Here is a 23,154-nt window from a genome sequence, read left to right as displayed (position 1 = left end):
GAATGTGAGCAATGCTTAACAAAATAAATTGCTCAGCAACTTCAGAGGAGAAGAAGGGAACAAATCAAATTTCATTTCATTTTTTTAAATTTAAAATTAAAAAGTTTTAAAGCTTTAGGTTTCCAAATGTTACATTTAATATGATAGGAACAAAACTTCCCAGTTTGTTTCTCATTCTGAACTTTATTCTTCTCTCTTCTGTGTAATTTTCGATGCTTCTTGGAGTTCTTCCCCCTTTATTATTATTTTTTGCACCACTATCAACACCAATTTTCTCCCATCAATCTTTACCTATATGAAAGAGAAACTTTTTTTTAATTAAATAAATATCATTAAGCATAGTAGTTTCATATGTTGGCTGTCCCTAAAACTATGTCTCATTCTGTACCTCTAATCCATTACCTCTCTGTCAGGAGGTTGGAAACTTGCTTTACTCCCAGTCTTTTGGAGTTGTGTTTGGTCCCAGCAGCGATCTGAATTCTTAATTCTCTCTTAAAGTTATTTTCTTTCCTTAAAGTTATATTTCTTTCTTTCTTGTAGTTATTGTATAAGTTATTCTTACCTCACTCTGTATTAGTTTGTAAATATATATTTTCAGGTTTCTGTGAATCTATCTCTTTAGTCATTTCTTATGGTAACATAATATTCCATTCATATCTAACAATAGGATTTGCTGCTGGGCCCAAATAATGAAGGATCTCCTTGCCCCTCTTCACTAAGAACTCCTCTCAGTTTTGGACCCATGAATATGAGTGCTCTGGACCACAATCTATCCAGGGGTGGCTTCTAGGGAGAAAGGCAAGGACCCTGTAGGTCCTTATTCAGACTAACTGGAAGCCACACAATCTCTTTGAGTAGTCACCTACTAGGAGGGGACCCTGTCCCCTACCATGGCAACTATATGAGTGTTGACTTGAGAGTTTTTTGAGGACCCCATCTCCCTGCACAGTATCCTTCTGGGGACTAGCTTCATCCCCTGTAAAAGCTTCATCAAATTGGGACTGAGATATCCTGCTGGCTTGAGGTTCTCTTGACACATTCCTTTTAGAGACCTCCAGTCTTCCAGCTAACTCCTCATGCAGTCTCATTGCCTCCCTTTAAAAATTAAATTTGTATGAAATCCTCTGTTTTTATATTGCCCAGATTTTACCTCTGTATTTCTTCCTCTCCCTTTCTTGGAAAACCATATAACAAAGATTTTTTAAATAAAAAAGAAAAATCAGCAAATTCAATTTCTATCTACCTATTTAAATTTTACAATATATTCAATATTTCGCAACCATAAGCCTCCCACTTCTGTAATGACATGTGGTGGGAGTGTCTCTTCATATTTCTCTTTTGGGGCCATTCTTGTACTCTGTAATTTTGCAACATTGATTTTCAATTGTTTTGTGGTGGTTGTTCTTTGCATTTGCATTGCTGTCATTGGGTATATTGTTTCTAGTCTCTGCTTCATTCTGTACCTATTCTTTTTTTTTTTTGTACCTATTCATACAAGCTTTTCCATGCTTCTTGTATTCATAATATTGTTTTCCCCAGAACAGTAACATTCCATTCCATTCCATTCATAATTTATTTAGCCATAGCTAATCAATGGATATCTACTTGTTTTCAGTTCTTTGCTACCACAAAAAGCATCTAGTACCTTTTAAAAATCTTTGCTAGGGCAACTGGGTTTGCCTTCTTAACCAGAAATCTCCTGGGAGAACTGTTATTAGCATTAATAGAACTTGTTCTATTATTATAGGGGACTAGATTTGGAAAGTTTCAATTCTTTTTGTTGAGAATCCCATCTACCAAATGAAGAAGCCTTTGAGTCCTGGTTGGCATATGTCACCAACTTGAATAGGACCAATGTAGAGAAATATGACACTTTTTATAGAATGGGAGACCTAATTACAAAGAATATCAATTTAAAGTTCTACTCTCTGAGATCACTAAATTTGAATGGATATGAGTGCTGGAGAACCATGCCAGTGGAATATATCTAAAACTCTTAATTATCTTAGAGCATCAGGGAATAAATCTGATTTTTGTGTTAAGGTTGGAGAAATGTGGCAAGAGGTCTGTGATCAGGATTGCAATGACAATGGAGGATATGGACATAGATGACTTTAAGCTCTTAAGGTGCCTATGTATGTTATCTTGGTATGGATACAACTATGGCTGCATGGGAAAAAGAAACAGTATCCCAGTTTCTGAAGATCAACAGAAAGAGAATGGATTTATGAGGAGGTGAGGCATCATGAGGCATTAGAACCTCAAGGATCCATGGCAGATGAAAAAGGCTTTTTAGGGTTACTCAGACTATACTGTTGGAGAAAATTTGCTGGGAGATGGCTTAATGGATTACACAGTCACTCCTTCTGGAAGGGAAAAGAGACTTTAGACTAGAAATACAGCATCTTCGTTCAAAAATAGCTCTAAAGAAATTATTTTTGGTTGAAAATATAGACTGGACAGTCACAGATATAGCAAGTAATTTTTTTAAAGAAAAAGAGGAAAAGTAAATAAAATATCTCCCTCTCTTTCTCCTCCTCTTCCTCTTTCGCCTCCTTCTCCTTCTTCTCCTTCTTTCTTCTTGTTCTTTTTTTCTTCCTCCTCCTCCTCCTCCCTTCTCTCTCTCTCTCTCTCTCTCTCTGTCTCATTTTCTGTCTCTTTTCATTTAGATTTCATAATATAGAATATTCCATTCTCATGAATTTCATTCTACGGGAGAATGAGACATTAATATATTAGTTAACACCCCCTCCCTTCTCCCACTTCTCCTTTCCAATATTTTTTCATGTTTTGCTTCATATCTTCCCATGTTCTCTGTGATCCAGTGATACTGGTCTTGTTGTTTCTCATACAAGATACTCCACCATTTGCTTCTGGACATTTTTACTCACTGTCCACCATGCCTGGAATTCTCTCCCTCTTCTTCTCCATCACCTGGCTCTCCCAGATTCCTTCAAGTCCTAGCTAAAATTCCACCTTCTATAGGAAGCCTTTCCCAATATACCTCAATTCTAGTGCCTTCCCTCTGCTGATTATTTCCAATTTATCCTTTATGTAATATGTTTGTAAATAGTTGTTGGCATACTCTTTCCCCTTTAGACTGTGAGTTATTCAAGGGCAGAAAGGATCTCCATCTTTTGTTTTTCTTTGTTTACCTAGTGCTTAGCATACTGACTTGCCATATAGTAGGCACCTAATGAATGCTTATTAACTGACTGATTCTATGAGAGCTATTAAGATTCTTTTGCAGTCTCTTCAGGGGCTAAAGTCTCAGTGGTCTGGTTGGGGTTTCATCAGTGTGAACTTGACCTTTCCTAAGATAGTCATGAGTACCATTATGGCTGTGGTGAAATTTCTGACTATACAATATCAGCTGGGATTAACTCTGGTCTGTTGGAAGGATTACAGGATACACTAGGCAACAGGGTTGGGGTTCAGTATCTGGACACCTTGGCATCCAAACCTACTGTGTGGAAACTTACAAGAAAATAAGAGGATAGTGATAACAGTGAACTTTGAGGGAGTACTGACTGACTTCCATTTCAATAGTGAATCTAGGGACATTTGACTTTGAGGACTCTCAAGTGCCTAAGGAAAGATTATCTAAAGACAAAACAAACACTCCTCTCCAAAAAAAAAAAAAAAAACCAACAACAACAAAAAAAAAAACCCAAAACCAAAACACCAAACAGTCTTGGAATATTCTCTGAAACCATCCCATTCTTCATTTCTTATAGCTCAAAAGTTTTGCATCACATTCATATAACTTGATCAGCCATTACCCACAGTTTTCAACTCTTTGCCACCACAAAAAAGAATTACTATAAATATTCTTGTTCATATGTGTCCTTTTCCTCTTTCTTTGATCTCTTTGTGGTATAGACCTAGTAGTGATATAGCTGTGTCAAAGGGTTGAATAATCACAGTTTAAACTGGGTCACAATTTAATAGCTTTTTGGGCATAATTCCAAATTGCTTTTTCAGAATGGTTAGACCAAGGACTTTCACATTCTTACTTCATGAGCAGGATGTGGTAAAACTGAAGATCAATGCACAGAATCCAACTGAGAGGTTCCTGACCTTTTGGAGATGGTTTCAAAATACTTCCCACTGGCATTTATTTGTAAGGTACAGAAACTATCTGACGTTAATCCTGGCCTGTAAGTACCTTCTTGAGAGTTATGAACTATGGTAGTATAAGCTGATGTCTAACACCAATATGGTTAACCTCCAAAAACAGGGATCCACCAGGGAGTGGCAGACCTATGAGGGATAAACTGGCTCCTTTGGAAAAAGTGAAGGACAAAGCTCCTATGTTCACCAGTAGTGGAATTGAATCTGTGAGTGGTTGCTCTACTTCCTGCAGATAGGGAAAGTCTCTTTTTTCTTTTAATTAGAAATTTTATTGTTTTGCTTTCTTGCAAGGCAATGGGATTAGGTGACTTGCCCAAGATCACATAGCTAGGTAATTGTTGGGTATCTGAGGCCAAATTTGAACTCAGATCCTCCTGACTGCAAGACCTAGCTGCCCTGGGAAAGTCTCACAAAGGAACATCTGAGAAAACACTTAGTCAACAGTGTCATGAGAAACTCCCATAATCAATCAATAAAAGTTTATTAAACACCTACTATGTGCTAAGCACTGGGGATATGAAAAGAAGGAAAAGACAATCCCTGTCTTCAAGGAGCTTACAATCTAATAGGGACAAAATGTTAACAAATATATACAAAGCAAGTTATATAAAGAATATACAGATTAGAAAATGATTAACGGGGAGGGGGGAGTCCTGAAATTAAGATGATTTGCTGAAAGATTCTTATAGAAGAAGGAATTTTAGCTGGGACTTAAAACCAGGGAGGTCAGTAGTTAGAGAGAAGGAGGGAGAGCATTCAGGTGATGGAGCAGCCAGAGAAAATGTCTGGAGCTGAAAAATGGAGTGTATTGTTCATGGAACAGCAAAGAGGCCAGTGTTGTAGGATTCAAAAGTATGTTCTAGGGAGTAAGATATTAGAAGATCGGAAAGTTAAGAGGGGGGCTAGAGTATGAAGGGTTTTGAATTCCAAACAGAGCATTTTAAATTTGATCCTGGAGGCAATAGGAAGCAGCCCCAGTTGATCAGACCTGCACTTCAGGAAAATCACTTCAGTGGCTGAATTGAGGATAGACTGGAATAAGGAAAGAAATGAGGCAGATACCATGTTGCCTACATGGAAGAAGGTTAGGATTCTGATGTGTATGCATTGCCAGATGTTGGATAAAAGGACTAAGCTAGATTAGTGCGTTATGCCACAGGTTTAAAATGTTCTGGATTGTTCATTAGGCAGCCAAGTGTTTTTGGTATTGTGGGGTTTAAATGGTAGTAGGGGGGTACACAAATGAAAGCATGATGTGAAGATAGCTAGGAAGTTATAGTAGGCCTGAAATCTAATATGATTGAGTGAATACTCACTAATCAGAACTCTGGATCATTAGCTTAGGAGTTTGAGATCAGAGAGAGGGACTGGAGAGCAAATGGCATCTCATGGAGATGACAAGGAACAGGGGGGCATGGTAAGGCTTTTATTATTTCAGTTATTCAGGTTCACTGCTGTTATTGTTCAGTAGTTTCAGTCATGTTCAACTCTTGGCAATACCAATTAGGATTTTCTTGGCAAAGATATTGGAGGCATATGCCATTTTCTCCTCTAGTTCATTTTTACAGATGAGGAAAGTGAGGCAACCTAGGTTAAGTGACCTGCTAGGGTCACATAAATAGTAAATATCCAAGTCCAAATTTGAACTCAGCTCTTCTTGGTTCCAGGCCTTTGTGCTCCAATCACTGTGCAACCTTGCTGCTCTATATTTTTTACATCAATGTCAACCATGATTCTTCAGTCTCCCCTACCCCACATCACCACTTCATTGACCAATTGCATTGTTTTTGCCTCCACAATACCTCTCAGAATCCATCCTTTTTCTCTACTCATGGAACTACCATATTAGTTCAGTTCCTCATCATCTCTCACATAGACTATTGCAATGACCACCTAATTGATCTCCTTATCTCAAGTCTTTCAGTACTCTAATTCATCCACTATTCAATTACCACCTTTAAATAGCTAAAGTACATATCTGGCCACATCAAAGAATTCAACAGAATTCAGTAACAATCTAAACTTCTAGAATCAAACTAGGACTCCTCCATTTGTATGAGCTGGTTGATTTCTGGGATGTATGTTTGAGGGAACTCCACTACACTGCTGATAGGCACTAGCTATGGTTTTCTTTACAAAAGAGCCCTCAAGAGCAACTATTGTAAACAATATCTCTGCTATGGGATCCTTGAGTTCTTTAATTGGGGCTCTCAGGCTTAGGCAGAGGGATCCTTTATAAAGCATGTGGGAAGTTTAGTCATCTTTTTAGCTTTTCAGAAATTTATTTTTACCAGATTTTTTCATGTTTATTTTATTTCCATTGTTACACCTCCATGGGAGTATTCTGGGAGTCATAGTGATGTAGTTACACATTCTTAGCAGCATCTTTGATAACTCACACTTTTCAATTTCACATATTGCTCTACTGAGCACCTGGGACTTGTGAAGATTGTTGATTTTTTTTTTAAATTTACATTTAAAGACTGGAAAATTGCCTTCTGTGGGGGGGGTGGGGGGAGGGAAGTAAGATTAGGGGGAAAATTGTAAAACTCAAAATAAAATCTTTAAGCAAAAAAAAAATTTTACATTTAAACACTTTTTTAAGTGGAAAATGGAGGTGGCTCTTTCATTTATTAAAACATTTTAGGGGAGGCTAGGTGGTGCAGTGGATAAAGCACCGTCCCTGGAGTCAGGAGTACCTGGGTTCAAATCTGGTCTCAGACACTTAATAATTAATTACCTAGCTGTGTGGCCTTGGGCAAGCCACTTAACCCCATTTTCCTTGCAAAAAACCTAAAAACAAAACAAAAAAACATTTTGCAAAGTTTTTGATTTTCACATTGTTTGCTCTCCAAAAACTGCATCTCTTGAGCAGAACCAGAAGAACATTATATACCCTAACAGCAACATGGCGGGGATGATCAACATTAATGGACTTGCTCATTCCATCAATGCAATAATCATGGACAATTTTAGAGCACCTTAGATGGAGAATACCATCTGTACCCAGAGAAAGAACTGGAGTTTAAACAAAGACCCAAGTCAATTATGTTCAATTTTTTTTAAGTATCTTATGTACTACATAATTTTGCTATCTCTAATATTTTTTTTCTCGTCAAAGATATGATTGCTCTCCCAACACATTCAATATCAATCAATGTATAGCATGGAAACAATGTAAAGACTATCAGACTGCCTTCAGTGGGGGGATGGGGAGGGAAGGGAGGGAGGGTGGAAGAAAAATTGTAAAAGTCAAAACCTTACAGAAAATGATAGGTAGAAACTACTATTGTATATAATTGGAAAACAAATAAAATATTAAGGTTAGGAAAAAACTCCATCTCTAAAGGTACCCTCTTTTAAAAAAAAATAATCAGTTAAAGCAAAACAAATCAACCCAGTGACTTTACTTGTCAGTAATGTTGAAACAATGGACATCCCTGGTCTTACTTCTATCTTTTGTTCTTGGGAGTCAAGATTAACCATTGCATGTAAACAGAATTTTGATGTCTGTAAATGTTTTTGTTATAGTCATTATATATCGTAGTAATTTTTGCATAGGACACTCCATTTTAAAACTCTGTGCCATTTCCTTGGCTTTCTCCAGTGCCTGAAATGCTCTCACTACTCAATTCCTGGTTTCTCTGGTTTTGTTCAGGACTCAGCTCAAATCTCACCTTCTACAAGAAGTCTTTCTCAGTAACATTCACACCCTAACCCCACCCCAATGCTTTTCCTCTGAAACTATCTCCAATTTATTCTGTATACATTAAATTAGCTGTTTGTTGTCTCCTTCATGAGAATGTGACCTCCATGAAGGGCTTTTTTTTTTTGGTATCCTCAGAATTTTAAAAATGACTGCTGACTGGCTGACTGCATATATTATTTTTGGTCTTGTTCTCTTTGCAGCACAAGTCTTCTAATGTTTCTTTGAGTTTGTTGTATTCATGAGTCTTATGGAGCAGTGGTATCCTATTATATTTGTGTACCACAATTTCTTCAGTCATTTCAAACTGATAGATATCTACTCTTTTCATCATTTACTTTCTTCTCTTTAGGGTTTTCCTCCTATATATTTTACCATTCCTTCTCAATCTCCTTCTCTGGGTCTTCATTTGGATCATGCCCTACAGCCATAGGTGTCCCTCAGGCTCCTGTATAGGATCTTTTCTTCCTCTTCACTTCTTCACTCAATGATCTCATCAACTCTCAAGGATTTAATTACCATTTTTATTCTGATGACTCTCACATCTAGGTACCCACTGCCTCAACCTTTCAGCTGATCTGCAATCTTGCATCTCTAACTGCCTTTCAGACATCTAGAATTGGATATTCAGTAGGTATCTTAAACTCAATATTCCAAATTGGAACTCATTCTCTTTTCCCCAAACCTTCTTTCTCTTTTACCTTCTCTATTACTATAGAAGGTAACACCATCCTTTTAGGCCCCCAGGCTGGAAACCTAGGAGACATCCTCAATTCCTCACTATCTCTCAGTTGCTTTCCCCCATCCCTCCATCCCTACCCCATTCAATTGGTTTCCAAGGTCTTATCAATTTCCCCTTTATAGTATCTCCCCCTTCTCTCCTTTGACATTGCCACATCCTGGCATAGGCCATCTGCATCTGTTAAGTTCCTGTTTGACTAGCTGCTCAGGAAGTGTTAGGTTCCTGCCAGCTAGCTTATCTTTACCCAGGAGAACGCTGGTGGGAGACAAGGATGACAAGTTCTCCAAGATCTCCATTTATTAAACCAAATGCAAGTGGTTAAATGTCCTCCCTAGTCCACTCCCACTCCTGTGGCACTCTCCAATCAACCAGAAAAAATAAGGTTCTGGTGTTAGAGGACACCAGGTGATGAAAGTTTACAGTACTCAGTTAAAGAGAGAGTTTCTGCAATTTGGGCAATTTCTGAAAATAATCTAAAGCATCCTCACTAAGCCACCTTTGAACCCAGAAAAAAAGAGAATTGATAAGGAGATGAATCAGTAGTAGCCAGAGGTGAGATATGTTATAGTTGCTCCTAAATAGATCTAGAAGGCACTGATAGCATCACACATCTATACTTCAAATAAAATAATAAGAACAAGAGGTATTCCTCCAAGAGAGAAGCAGGCAGTGGATATAAGCAAGATTTTTCAAAAAACAAAATACAATTATATGAAAAAATATCCAAATCACTAATAGAAATTAAAATCAAAATAAACTTATTTGTCTGTTTCTCGTCTATAAAATGAACTGGAAAAGAAAATGTCAAACCTTCCAATTTCTTTGCTAAGAAAACCCCAAATGGGGTCATGAGGAGTCAGACATAATCTAAAAGACTCAAAAACAACAACAAAAGTTTTCATCACTGTTGTAGGCCAAGGCCATCAAGATCTCATGTCTGAACTATTGAAATTGCCTATTAGTGGGTCTTCCTGACTTAAATGTCACCTTAATGTCCAATCTTTTCTATTTAGCCACTAAAGTTATTTTCCTAAAATGCAATCAGGTCATGTCACATAACCTAGCCCCCTCCTAACTTTTCACTCTTCTTATACCTTATTCCCCCCCTCTACCTGGTTGATCCAGTAACTCTGGTCTCTTGGCTGTTCAGTGAAGAAGACACTATATCTCTTGGTTCCAGGCATTTTCTCTGCCTTATCTCCTCCTCCTACCTTCCTTGGCTTCCTTTACATCCCACTCAGAATACTATTTTCTATGGGAAACTTTACCCAAACATACTTAATTCTAGTGCCTTTGCACTGTTATTTATTTATTTATTTATTTTTATTTATACTACATATATTTATTTGTATATATTTGCTTCTTCTCTCCCTCATTAGATTGTGAGTTCCTTGGGAGCAGGGACTTACCTTTTGCTTCTTTTTTGTATCTCTAGCATCTTGATTGTTTTCAACTTTTTGCTACTAGAAAGACTGATGTGCCTTGCAAAAACTTAACCGCCCCCCCCATGATTTAACTATTTTTTTCCCCCTGCAAGGCAATGGGGTTAAGTGGCTTGCCCAAGGCCACACAGTTAGCTAGTTTTTAAGTGTCTGAAGCTGGATTTGAACTCAGGGACACCTGACTCCAAGGCTGGTGCTCTATCCACTGCGCCACCTAGCCGCTCTGATTTAACTATTTTTGACATATACAGGAACTTTCTACCATTTACTTCTTTGGAAGACATACATATGTAAATATATACACATATATGTATGCATACATATGTGTATATATATTTAGTTGTTGAGTAAAAAGGCATGAACAGTTGTTGTTAGAAAATTACAAACTCATATCCAGAAGAGTTGGACCAATTTACAGTGTTAATCAGAAATTTGTGTGGCTATCATCACACAAGCATAGCTATTATTATTATTATTATTATTATTATTATTATTGCTTTTTAGTTTTTGCAAGGCAATGGGGTTAAGTGGCTTGCCCAAGGTCACACAACTAGTTAATTATTAAGTGTCTGAGGCTGGATTTGAAAGCAGGTACTCCTGACTCCAGGGTCGGTGCTCTATCCACTGTGCCACCTAGCCGCCCTACTAGTATTTAATTTGAACAAATCCTGGATTAGGTTAGTTTTTCCTTAAAATGTATTGAGACTGACTCAGAAGTCTAAATCTCAGGCTTTTGATATAGTTTCCTTATTGCTTTAGTACAAAAGACCAATGATTAGCTCACCTGGGACCTGATGCACGACCAGTGGTTTTCCAAGGGAAACTAAGAGTCAGGGGACCAGTACTTAGTTGAATAAACTTGATGTTGTCGACTACTCTTGTCCCCAATATAGCTGAGTAAGTCTCTTTTACATCTCTGTTAGATCCCTGAGCATTTAATGTCATTCTAATGCCAAATCTGAGGTTTGGGATTGGTTTGGTCAGCTTTGGCCTACAACAGTGATGAAAACTTTTGTTGTTGTTTTTGAGTCTTTTAGATTATGTCTGACTCCTCATGACCCCATTTGGGGTTTTCTTAGCAAAGAAATTGGAAGGTTTGACATTTTCTTTTCCAGTTCATTTTATAGACGAGAAACAGACAAATAAGTTTATTTTGATTTTAATTTCTATTAGTGATTTGGATATTTTTTCATATAATTGTATTTTGTTTTTTGAAAAATCTTGCTTATATCCACTGCCTGCTTCTCTCTTGAGGAATACCTCTTGTTCTTATTATTTTATTTGAAGTATAGATGTGTGATGCTATCAGTGCCTTCTAGATCTATTTAGGAGCAACTATAACATATCTCACCTCTGGCTACTACTGACTCATCTCCTTATCAATTCTCTTTTTTTTCTGGGTTCAAAGGTGGCTTAGTGAGTATGCTTTAGATTATTTTCAGAAATTGCCCAAATTGCAGAAACTCTCTCTTTAACTGATTCAGCCCTATTCTGTGGTAAAATTGGGAAAAATATATTCTCTCATGGAATAGTTTTCCCTCTAAATCTAGAATATGCAAATTACAGCCTTAGACAAAATCACTATAAATGGCATATAATTTATTAGCAACATCAAGTAATATAAAAACATGAATTTTCATACAAGTTATGTGAGTGGGGACTGCTTTTTTGTCTTTCATTGTATTGCCAGTGCTCAGTCCAGTGTCTAGCTTAATAAATTTTTGTTGAGTGACTATTTCCTAAAAGCTATGTTAGAGTTTACACAGAGGGTTATCTTTCTTTTTTTCTATATCCTTTTTCTAGATGGTCCTAGGAAAATTTTTTTAATTTAATATTTACTTATTCTCATTTTGTACAAATATTGTTTTTTATACATTAATAAAATATTCTTGTTTAAGAGTAAACAAAATACCCCCTCCCCCCAAAAATATAGACTTGCTTGAGCTATAAAGGGGAGAGAAAAAAATTAAAATTAAAATAAAAAAATAATAGTAATAATTGTAGGTATGGCCAGGAGGCGCAGTGGATGGAACACCAGCCCTGAAGCCAGGAACACCCAAGCCCATATCCGGCCCCGTACACCCAACAATCACCCAGCTGTGTGACATGCAAGTCACCCCAACCCCACTGCCCTGCAAAAACCGAAAAAATAAAACCCCAAATATAATAAAATAGTAATAATAGTAGGGGCGGCTGGGTGGCAGACAGAGCACTGGTCCTTGAGCCAGGAGCACCCGGGTCCAAATCCGGCCTTAGACACCCAACAATCACCCTGCTATGCAGCCCCAGGCAGGCCACCCAACCCCATTTGCCCTGCACATCCCCCCAAATAATAATAATAAAAAATGTGCTTCAGTCTGTGTTCCAACACCACCAACTCTGTTGCGGGTGGGTCACATTCTTTATGATAAATTCATCACCAAAGTTACTTACATATTTTTTCACCAATGCCATTGTTGATCGCAACTCCCTCCTTTTGTATTTCTCCACTACCATGTACTATATTTTCTCTCTCCTTTCACTCTGACTCTGCTGTAGGGTAGTTGAGTGGTGCAGCAGACAGATCCCAAGAGGCCCCAAGCCCCCATACCACCCCTTAGGCCCAGCATCCACCTGGCCCTATGGTCCTGGACAGGCCATCCAATCTTAGCCCCTTGCAAGAAGTAAAAAAAGAAAATGTGTTATATCTGACCACTCTTCCCCCATGGTCCATCCTCTCCTCCATCACTCACATCCCCCCCCCTTCCCCCTGTCCCCCTTCTCTCCTTCTTACTCCAGATGTCTATACCCCATTGACTATATATGCTGTTTCCTCTCCTAGCCACCTCTGATGACAGCGAAGATTCCCTCATTCCCCCTTGCCTTCCCTCCTTCCATATCATTGCAATAGCTCATTGTAATAAAGAAAAATCTTTTTATATGAAATATCTTGGACTATTCCCCCCTCTCCTTTTTCTTTCTCCCATTACATTTCCTTTTTTTTCTATTGTTTCCATTTTTACACCATATTTTATCTTCAAACTCAGCTTTCTCCTGTGCTTCAACTATAAAAGCTCCTTCTACCTGCTCTGTTAATTGAGAAGGTTCATATGAGTATTATCAGTGTCATTTTTCTATACAGGAATACATGCAGTTCATCATCATTAAATCCCTCATATTTTCCCCTTCTCCTCCAATCTCTTTGCTTCACCTGAGTCCTGTTTTTGAAGATCAAACTTTCTGTTCAGCTCTGGCCATTCCAACAGGAACATTTGAAATTCCCCTGGTTCACTGAAAATCCATCTTTTTCCCTGGAAGAGGACATTCAGTTTTGCTGGGTAGTTGATTCTCGGTTACATTCTAAGCTCTTTTGCCTTCTGGTATATTATATTCCAAGTCCTACGAGCTTTTAATGTAGTTGCTGCTAAGTCCTGTGAGATCCTGACTGCAGCTCCACGGTATTTGAATTGTATCCTTCTGGCTGGTTGTAATATTTTCTCTTTGACTTGGGAGTTCTGGAACTTGGCTATAATATTCCTGGGGGTTGGTTTTTTTGGGATCTCTTCCTCAGGGAGGATCTGTGGATTCTCTCCATTTCTATTTTGCCCTCTGCTTCTAGGATATCAGGGCAATTTTCCTGTAGTAATTCTTTGAAAATGATGTCAAGGCTCTTTTCCTGATCATGACTTTCAGGTATTCCAATATTTTTTCAATTATCTTTCCCAAATCTGTTTTCCATATCAGTTTTTTTTTCAATGAGATGTTTCACATTTTCTTCTAATTTTTTATTCTTTTGGTTTTGAAGTATTGAGTCCTGATTTCTCGTAAATTCATCAATCTCCAAGTTCTATTCTTTGTCTGAAGGATTTGTTTTCCTCAGAGAGCTTTCTTATCTCTTTTTCCATCTGGCCAATTCTGCTTTTTAAAGCATTCTTCTCCTCAATAACTTTTTGAACTGTTTTATCCATTTGACCTAAGCTGGTTTTTAGCATGCTATTTTCTTCAGCATTTTTTTTGGATTTCCTTGACTAAGCTGCTGACTTCATTTTCATGTTTTTCCTGCATCTCTCTCCTTTCTTTTCCCAGTTTTTCTTCCAACTCCCTCATTTGATTTTCAAAGTCTTTTTTGAGCTCTCTCAGCCTGAGCCCAATTTCTGTTTTTCTTGGAGTCTTTAGATGCAGGAGCTTGTGCTTCCTCATTTTCAGACTGAGTGTTTTGATCCTTCTTGGGCTCACAGGCAAAATATTTCTCAATGGTGTTCCTGTTTTTCCTCTGCTTGCTCATTTTCCCAGTCTAAGCCTGTTTTGGGGGTGCTTCCTGAGCTTTTGGGACACTCCCACAAGGATCTCAGTGTGTGAGGCTCTGTCTTCCCTTCTGGTCTGTGAACGACCATAAGTGCCCCCCCCCTGTCATGGGGCTGAGGCGGGGGGGGCTGCTGTTCTATGGTGGGGGGCCTAGATTGCCATCAGGATCTGAATGTGGTCAGACCACCAGAGTCCTGTTCCAGGGGCAGAGGCTGGGCAGTCTCTCTTCACTCCCCTCCCTAGGTTCAATGGGCTCATGGCCTGGGGGCTCTTGCTTACCATTCTGCCTGCTTCTGTTTCCTGGATCTGGACTGCCTTGGCCACACTGCTCGCTGTGTGCTGTGGGGGCTGGGCTTCATGTGCTTGCTTTGGCAGAGGTCCCCCCACTGTTCCCCCAAGTTGTGCTCAGTGCTCACCGGGGCGTAGCTCAGGAAACTCCTCTGCTGTTGTGAGCCAAGGCTCCCAGCACCCTGGGGCTGCCTCCGGGAGGCTGAAGTTCTTGTGCTCTGGGGGGCCACCCCTCTGGTGGCCACCCCTCCAACCATAGGGAGCAGAGCCTTTCTGCTCTTTTCCAGGTTACCTTGAGTAGGAGAACTGCCTCACTGTGTCCCTCTGTGGGTTCTCTCTCTCCAAAATTTAGTTAGAGTCCTTATTTTATAAGTTTTATGAGAGAGTGCCTAAGAGAGGATCCTCTCTTGTCGCCATCTTGGCTCTGCCCCAAGAATCCCTAGGAAAATTTCTATAAAAATAAGATTGACATTTAAACTATAAAAATTTCACCAGTACAATACTTTGAGAAAAAATGGGGGAAGAAAGTTACTGATAATTTGACTTCAGTTTCTGCCACAACTACAACTGCAGGTTTGGCCTAGTCTTAGTTCCTGTTCAGTCTTGACATGTGCCTTTCCATTTTTCAATCTCTAGTCTCCTCATTCCTCTGTTCTTTTGATTTTTCCTCTAGAACTTTTCTGTCTTGGCACCTCAAAACTGTGATAAGAAGTTCCTTCCCCAAGGTCATTGGAATCTGCTAGCCAACTGGACTCTTGAATGCCTATGAACCAGGTTCATTCAAAGTCTCTGTGATGCTGGATCTCTGTAATACTTGCCTATTTCTTTATGTGTTTGTGTCTATTCTGAATCTTCTAAAATTTTTATTATATAAAAATAAAACTTTTGAAATAATAAAAATTTTAGAAGATTCAGAATTTTTATAGTTAATGAATTAGAGGGCTTTGAGCATAGTTAGTTTAGAGTGGAAGACAGAAAACACTTAAAAGGCAATAGTGGGAGCCCATGATTATTTATAGATTGTATGATCATAGAATTAGAGCTAAAGGGGACTTAAGAAATCACTTATTCCAACCATTTAATTAAAAATATATATTTTTAAATAAATTTCTATAGAATGCCTATTTGCCTTTTTTTAACCTTTTGATTTTTGTTTTTATAACACATTCATTCCCAGATATATTGCTTATCTTCTCCTACCCATTAAGTCATTTCTTATTTAAACAAAAACTTAGTAGTCAGGAGAACCTGGATTTCAATCCTGGTTCTATACGGAGATAGGCAAGCCATTAATCCTTGTTGGCCTTGGTTTCCTCCTCTGTAAAATTCATTTGTGTCTCCTGCTGGTTGAGGGATGTTGATAATTTGGAGTATTCTGGGGATAGAAACTGCAGAGTGGTGACACTAAGGTTACTAATGATCTTTCATATTTTAAATTCTAGGATTCACACAAAAGAGTTCTTTATTTTCAGGTGGTTTACTTGAGGAGAAGTCACTTTAGAGGGAGGGAGAAGATTTTTTTGGGCAAGAACTTCTCTCTTCCTCCTTATTTTACCCCTCCCCTTCAAATATCATAGATACAACTAGTCTGAAAGCTCTCTTTTCTCTCAGCATTGATCTGGGGAAGAAGATCAAAATGGGGGGTGGAGTAGGGAGAAATAAGGGGAAAAATGAAAGGAAATGCAATGGAGGTTTAAGGGAGTCAATCCTTAGAATCTGCTTTGGTATTATCTACTTGGTTCTTGTCCAAATGACGACATGGAAATTGTGGAGAGCCAGTTTTTTGCCATGGGGATTTCAATACTTGCACTGTGCAAAGAAGAAAAGTCTTCTAGTTGACTGGAGACTTCAAGAAACAACAAAAAAAAGTCAAATGAATGAAAAAAATAGAAGAAAATGTGAAATGTATCATTGAAAAAAACCAACTGACCTAGAAAATAGACTGAAGAAAGATAATTTAAGAATTATTGAACTGCTTGAAAGTCATGATCAAGAAAAGAGTCTAGACATCATATTTTTTTTTTTTAGGTTTTTGCAAGGCAAATGGAGTTAAGTGGCTTGCCCAAGGCCACACAGCTAGGTAATTAATTATTAAGTGTCTGAGACCCGATTTGAACCCAGGTACTCCTGACTCCAGGGCTGGTGCTTTATCCACTGTGCCACCTAGATGCCCCTAGACATCATATTTCAAGAAATCATAAAGGAAAACTGTCCTGATATCTTAGCTTTAGAGGGTAGAATAGAAACTGAAATAATTCACTGATCATCTCCTAAAAGAGAACCTAAAATGAAAACTCCTAGTATATTATGGTCAAATTCCAGAACTCTCAGGTCAAGGAGAAAATATTGCAAGTAAGCTAGGAAGAAACAATTCAAATATCATGGAACCACAGTCAGTATCACAGAAGATTTAGCAGCAGCTTCCATGTTAAAGGAGCAGAGGATTTAGGATTATAACCAAGAAAAATTATCCAGCACAATGGAATATAATCCTTCAGGGAGAAAAATGGACATTTTATGAAATAGAAGACTTTCAAACATTTTTTCTGAAAAGACCAGAGATGAATAGAAAATTTGATATTCACACAGACTCAAGAGAAGCATAAAAAGGTAAAAATGAAAGAATAATCATAAAGAACTCAAAATAGTTAAATTATTTATATTCCTTTATGGGAAGATGATTCAATTAATTTCTAAGAATTTTATTATTATTATTAGGGCAGTTAGAAATCCATGTAGACAGAGGGCATGAGTGTGAATTGGAATGATCTCAAAAAAGAATGAAAGGGGGAAGAGGGATGCACTGCGAAAAGGGGGAAGGGAGAGGTAGAATGGTGAAAATTTTCTTATGTAGAAGAGTTATGCAAGGAAAAGATTTTATCGTAAAAGGAAAAATGGGGAGGGGGAAATGGTAGGGAATTTTCAAACCTCATCTCAATGGAGTTGGTTCAAAGAGGGAGGAATATATATATATATATATATATATATATATATATATATATATATATATATATATATATATATGTTCCAGTAGGGGAATAGAAGGGAGGGGGACAATAAAAGGGAAAGCAGATTTTTTTATTCAATAATAAATATTTTATTTATTTTGAGTTTTATAATTTTCCCCCTAATCTTACTTTCCTCCCCCACCCCCACCCCCCCAGAAGGTAATTTGCCAGACAATAAGATATCAGTTTTTTTTCCCTAAATTTAAAGTAATAGCCCTTGGTCTGTGTTTAAACTCCACAGTTCTTTCTGTAGATACAGATGGTATTTCTCCATTGCAGACAGCCCCAAATTGTCCCTGATTGTTGCACTGATATAATGAGTGAGTCCATCAAGGTTGATCATTGCCTCCATGTTGCTGTTAGGGTGTACAGTGTTTTTCTGGTTCTGCTCATCTCACTCAGCATCAGTTCATGCAAATCCCTCCAGGCTTCCCTGAAATCCTGTCCCTCCTGGTTTCTAATAGAACAATAGTGTTCCATGACATACATATACCCCAGTTTGCTAAGCCATTCCCCAATTGAAGGACATTTACTTAATTTCCAATTCTTTGCCACCACAAACAGGGCTGCTATGAATATCATTGTACAAGTGATGTTTTTATCCTTTTTCATCATCCCTCCAGGGTATAGTCCCAGGAGTGGTATTGCTGGATCAAAGGGTATGCACATTTTTGTTGCCCTTTGGGCATAGTTCCAAACTGCTCTCCAGAAAGGTTGGATGAGTTCACAGCTCCACCAACAATTTAATAGTATCCCAGATTTCCCATAACCCTTCCAACAATGATTGTTCTCCTTTCTGGTCATATTGGCCAGTCTGAGAGGTGTGGGTGGTACCTCAGAGAAGCTTTAATTTGCATTTCTCTAATAAGTAATGATTCAGAGCAATTTTTCATATGACTATGGATTGCTTTGATCTCCTAATCTGTAAATTGTCTTTGCATATCCTTTGACTATTTGTCAATTGGGGAATGGCTTTTTTTTAAAAAATTTGACTCAGTTCTCTGTATATTTTAGAAATGAGTCCTTTGTCAGAAACATTAGTTGTAAAGATTGTTTCCCAGTTTGCTACATTTCTTTTGATCTTGGTTACAGTGGTTTTGTCTGTGCAAAAGTTTTTTAATTTAATGTAATCAAAATCATCTAGTTTGTTTTTAGTGATGTTCTCCATCTCTTCCTTAGTCATAAACTGCTTAAGGGAAGGCAGATTAAGGGAGGTAGTAGTAAGAAGTAAAATAGACTTTTGAGGAGAGTCAAGATAAAAAGAGAGAAAGAAGCAAAAATAGAAGAAAATAAGATTGGAAGGCAATACCCAGTTAGTAATTTTAACAGTGAGTGTGAATATAAGTGAGTTCACACATAAAATGGAAGTTGATAGCAGAATGGATTGAAAACCAGAATCCAACGTTATGTTGTATACAGGGGACACACTTGAAACATAAAGATACATACAGTTAAAAATAAAGGGCTAAAACAGAATCCATTATGCTTCAGCTGTTTAAAAAAAGGCAGGGGTAGCAATCGTGATCTCAGACAAAGGAAAAGCAAAAATAGACCTAATTAAAAGAGATAATCAGGGAAACTGCATTTTGCAAAAATGTACCATAGACAATGAAGTAATATAAAAAAATTTTTACAGTAAGTTTCTCTGATAAAGGACTCATTTCTCAAGTATGTAGAGAGCTGACTCAAATTTATAAAAACTTCCCCAACTGACAAATAGTTCAAGACATGTTTCAGGAAGAGAAATTAAAATTATTTACAGTCATATGAAAAAAATTATCTAAACAAAAACAATTCTATGGCACATCTTCATGCTTATCAGAAACAACAAATGCTAGAGGAGATAAGGATGAACAGGTACCCTAATAAAAGGCTGGTGGAATTGTGAACTGATCCAACCTTTCTAGAGAATAATTTGGGACTAGGCATATAGGGAAATAAATTCTTTGACCCAGAGATACCACTACTAGGTTTGGACACCAAAGAGAACAAAGAAAAAGAAAAAGGACTATTTAGAGCACTCTTTGTGGTGGCAGAGAATTGGAAATTGAAGGAATGCTTATCATTTGGGGAATGGCTGAAGACACTAGGGCATATGATTGTGATGGAATAATATTGTAGTGTAAAAAATGATGAGGGGAGTGGTTTCAAAAAAATCATTGCAAGATCTATATGAACTGATGCACTGAAATGAGAAGAATTAGGAGATCTTTGTTCACAGTAATAGAAATTTTATAATGATGATCAGCTATGAAAGATTTGGTTACTCATCAGTACAATGCTCTGAGGCAGTTCTAAAGGATTTAGGATGAGAAAATGCTATCCACATTGAGAGAGAACTGATGAATTCTGAGTACAAATTAAGTATATATTTTTGTGTTTTTTTGGCATATGTGACATGGATAATATGGAAATAAATTTTTTCATAATTTCACATGTATAATTAATATTTTATTGTCTTCTTAGTGGGTGGGGAAGAGTGGGAGGAAGAGAATTTGGAACTCAATTTAAAAAGAAAAGATTATTTAAAATAAATAAATGAATAATAAAAAAAAACATAATCTCTTACACCAGAGAAAGATACTGGCTATGGACTCAAAAAAAGATTTCCACATCATAAATCACCAAGTGTCATAAATTACCTCTTTGGCACAGCTGTACATCATCATTGTGCTCTAATTTTGAGTGCACTCTTCTAATGGGCCAGTTTGTAACTATAGGATAGTGTACCCTAGTCTTTTGGGTGGAATGTTTTATATCATCTATTTTTACCATGATATATTAGTAAATATAATTCTTAAAACCTGATTGTTATCTATTAGCTTATTGTTAATGAGAAGCACACTGGTGGGAGCTCAGAAGCAAAAAGTACTAGAAGTACAGCTTCTTAGATTTACCCCTAGAACCTTGAGGGTAAGTATAAGTAGCAACCTTATGATGAATAATGAATAATGAATATGGACAATAATGAAAGGACAGCTTGGAGAATTGGGAGAGAGAATGCTATGGAAATATGAAAAAAAGAGAGAGAAAGGAGGACAGAAGAAAATAGAAAATAGAGGATTTGTGAAAATACCATCTCAGGATGTTTTGGGGTTACTAAAAGTAGTGATATAGATTCAGGTTTTTGAAAAACATAGTGGAATGTTGTCTCCTCATTCTAAGCTCATACCCTAGAAAAACATCATCTTTCATATACAGGGTAGAGAAAAGGAGAAGAGAAACAAGGGTACAGAAAAATTAAATGGTTTGTACAAGATCAGACAGTGTGTTCATGAATCAGCAGGAAGGTGAATACATTTATCCAAAGTCTCAGTCCAGTGATAATTACATTGGGCTAGCAATATTCAGTTTGAACTGGTTTCAAGGAGTCAATTGTTAAATTTTCATTTTGGATATTTATTCCTCAGATATTAACAAAACCTATATATCAGGGCTTGATTTACTGCTTTTTTAATTGTTTTGTTGACTTCAGATAATGAAGAAAATGTTAATAATTCAGATTATATATATATATATATATATATATATATATATATATATATATTAGTTTTTCAAGACAATGGGGTTAAATGACTTGCTGAAAGTCACATAGCTAGGTAATTATTAAGTGCCTGAGGTTGGATTTGAACTAGGTTTCAGGGCCAGTGCTCTATCCACTGCACCACCTAGCTGCCAACCAATTTAGATTGTATTTAAAGTGTATCATTTCTGCCATCTCCCTCCACACACCCTGGAGAACTTGTTGTTAAACATTTGTCAGTGCACAACTAGCTGGCAACTGAAATGTTCTTTTCCTATAGTGCCCTAGGAAAGCTACTGGCCACTTTGGCCAATCTGTGTCCTTAGGCAATCAAGTCCCTTGAGAATAGGAATGACCCAGATCAGGGAATGAATTTTCTTAGAACTTTTCAAGAGAACTGAGGGAAAAAAGTAATCAATTACTTTTAAGGTATGTTTTGAAAGGAAAATAAAATAATGAAGAGCTTGTGTCTCCAGACTGCTTATCCATCATGTACTATGTGCTCAGATTGAATAGTAAGGGCAGGAAGCTGAATGGAATATGATTTCATCAGTTTTCTAATAATATTCACTTAATTGGGGCAGATTCTGTAATTTCTTCCATGTTTATGTTTCCTCTACTAAACCAATTCATGGTCCCACTAAGGTCTTTATAAGTGTTGTCCAAAAAATTCATCTCTTGTTAATAACACTCATGATGATTTCAAATTTTGAAATTATAAGATAAGTCAATATTAGACTATGGTCAAGCTCGGGTTTGAACATTTTAGAGGATAAAACTCTAAAATGTGACCTGTTTAACCTATATGGGATCCTGGCAGGGAGAGTACTGTAATGAAAGAGGCACAGGGGAAGCTAGGAAACTCATAAAAAGGTCTTATAATTTTGGTTTTGATAGGAAAAGCCAAACACTTGTCTAATACCATAAATGCCTTTCTTTTTGGCAGAACACCTTTGAATAATTTAACCTGAAATAGAAGAGTTCATTTGCTTTTTCATACACACACACACACACACACACACACACACACACACACACACACAAAAAGATGTGTGTATATGTGTGTATTTTGGATAAAATTATATTTTACAAATGACTCATTGTCATATTTATAGATTCTGCTCAAATGATACAAATTGTGGTTTGTTGCCTTCCTGTCTCTCAGTTCTCCCCAGCTTGAAAAGAAAAAAAAATTAGGCTTAGTGTATGGCCAGGTGTGGCTGCTGTGTGTGGATTTGCCTCACTATAATTATATTTCTTTGAAGCCCTGACAAGTTCCCTTGAACATTTATTCATATGTGGCCTTTGTTTCAGCAGGTCTTGGAAACCAATATCCCACATTAACATGGTTGTAATCTGTTCCTTTAGAAAGCCTGTATTGTCAGGAAGGGTGGGGGGTGGGGGAAGAAGATGTGAGACCTGGACCTGTTTGGTGGGAGAGTCAGTCAGATACTGATGGATCAGGTATCTGGTGAGGATCAAGGCTGTTGGTTCAAGGTTCACAGAACCCTTAGGGAAATGTAAGGTGGTTTCTTCACCAGCTTCATCCTAGATCCTAGTGAAGGTGGGTGATTTGGTGCTGTTGCTCTGAGGCAGCCTCCAAATCTGGAGAATAGGGAGAAGGATGAGGATGGGGTGTGGCTTATATGCTAATTCACTTACTTCTCTAGTAAATGTAATTAAGTATTTTCAGTATCATGAAGTGGTGTCTACCTGCTAACTTTCCTGGTTTCCCTGGAGATGTCACTGGAGGATTATTCAGGGTGGGTATGAGCGATCTTCTCTCATAACCCAGGAAGCATGAGCACACCCAGGGAAAAATCCCAACTCCCTTTACCTGCCCCTTTGCACCCAGGATTCTCCCTGGTTATATCCCTGGGAAGCAGTAATATAGTGAACATTAGAGTAGCCTGGCATTTTTTATTCTTTTGCTTTCATTGAGGTGAAACAGGATAGGTGAAAATGATTTGGGTTACCCTGACCCAATCTCATCCTTAATGAATATTTTATTGAGTTGGTTTCCTCCC

This window comes from Macrotis lagotis, chromosome 2, assembly GCF_037893015.1.
Source record: "Macrotis lagotis isolate mMagLag1 chromosome 2, bilby.v1.9.chrom.fasta, whole genome shotgun sequence".
Lineage (NCBI taxonomy): Eukaryota > Metazoa > Chordata > Mammalia > Peramelemorphia > Peramelidae > Macrotis > Macrotis lagotis.
The sequence above is the reverse complement of the archived record's forward strand: the minus strand, read 5'-3'. Positions refer to the sequence as shown.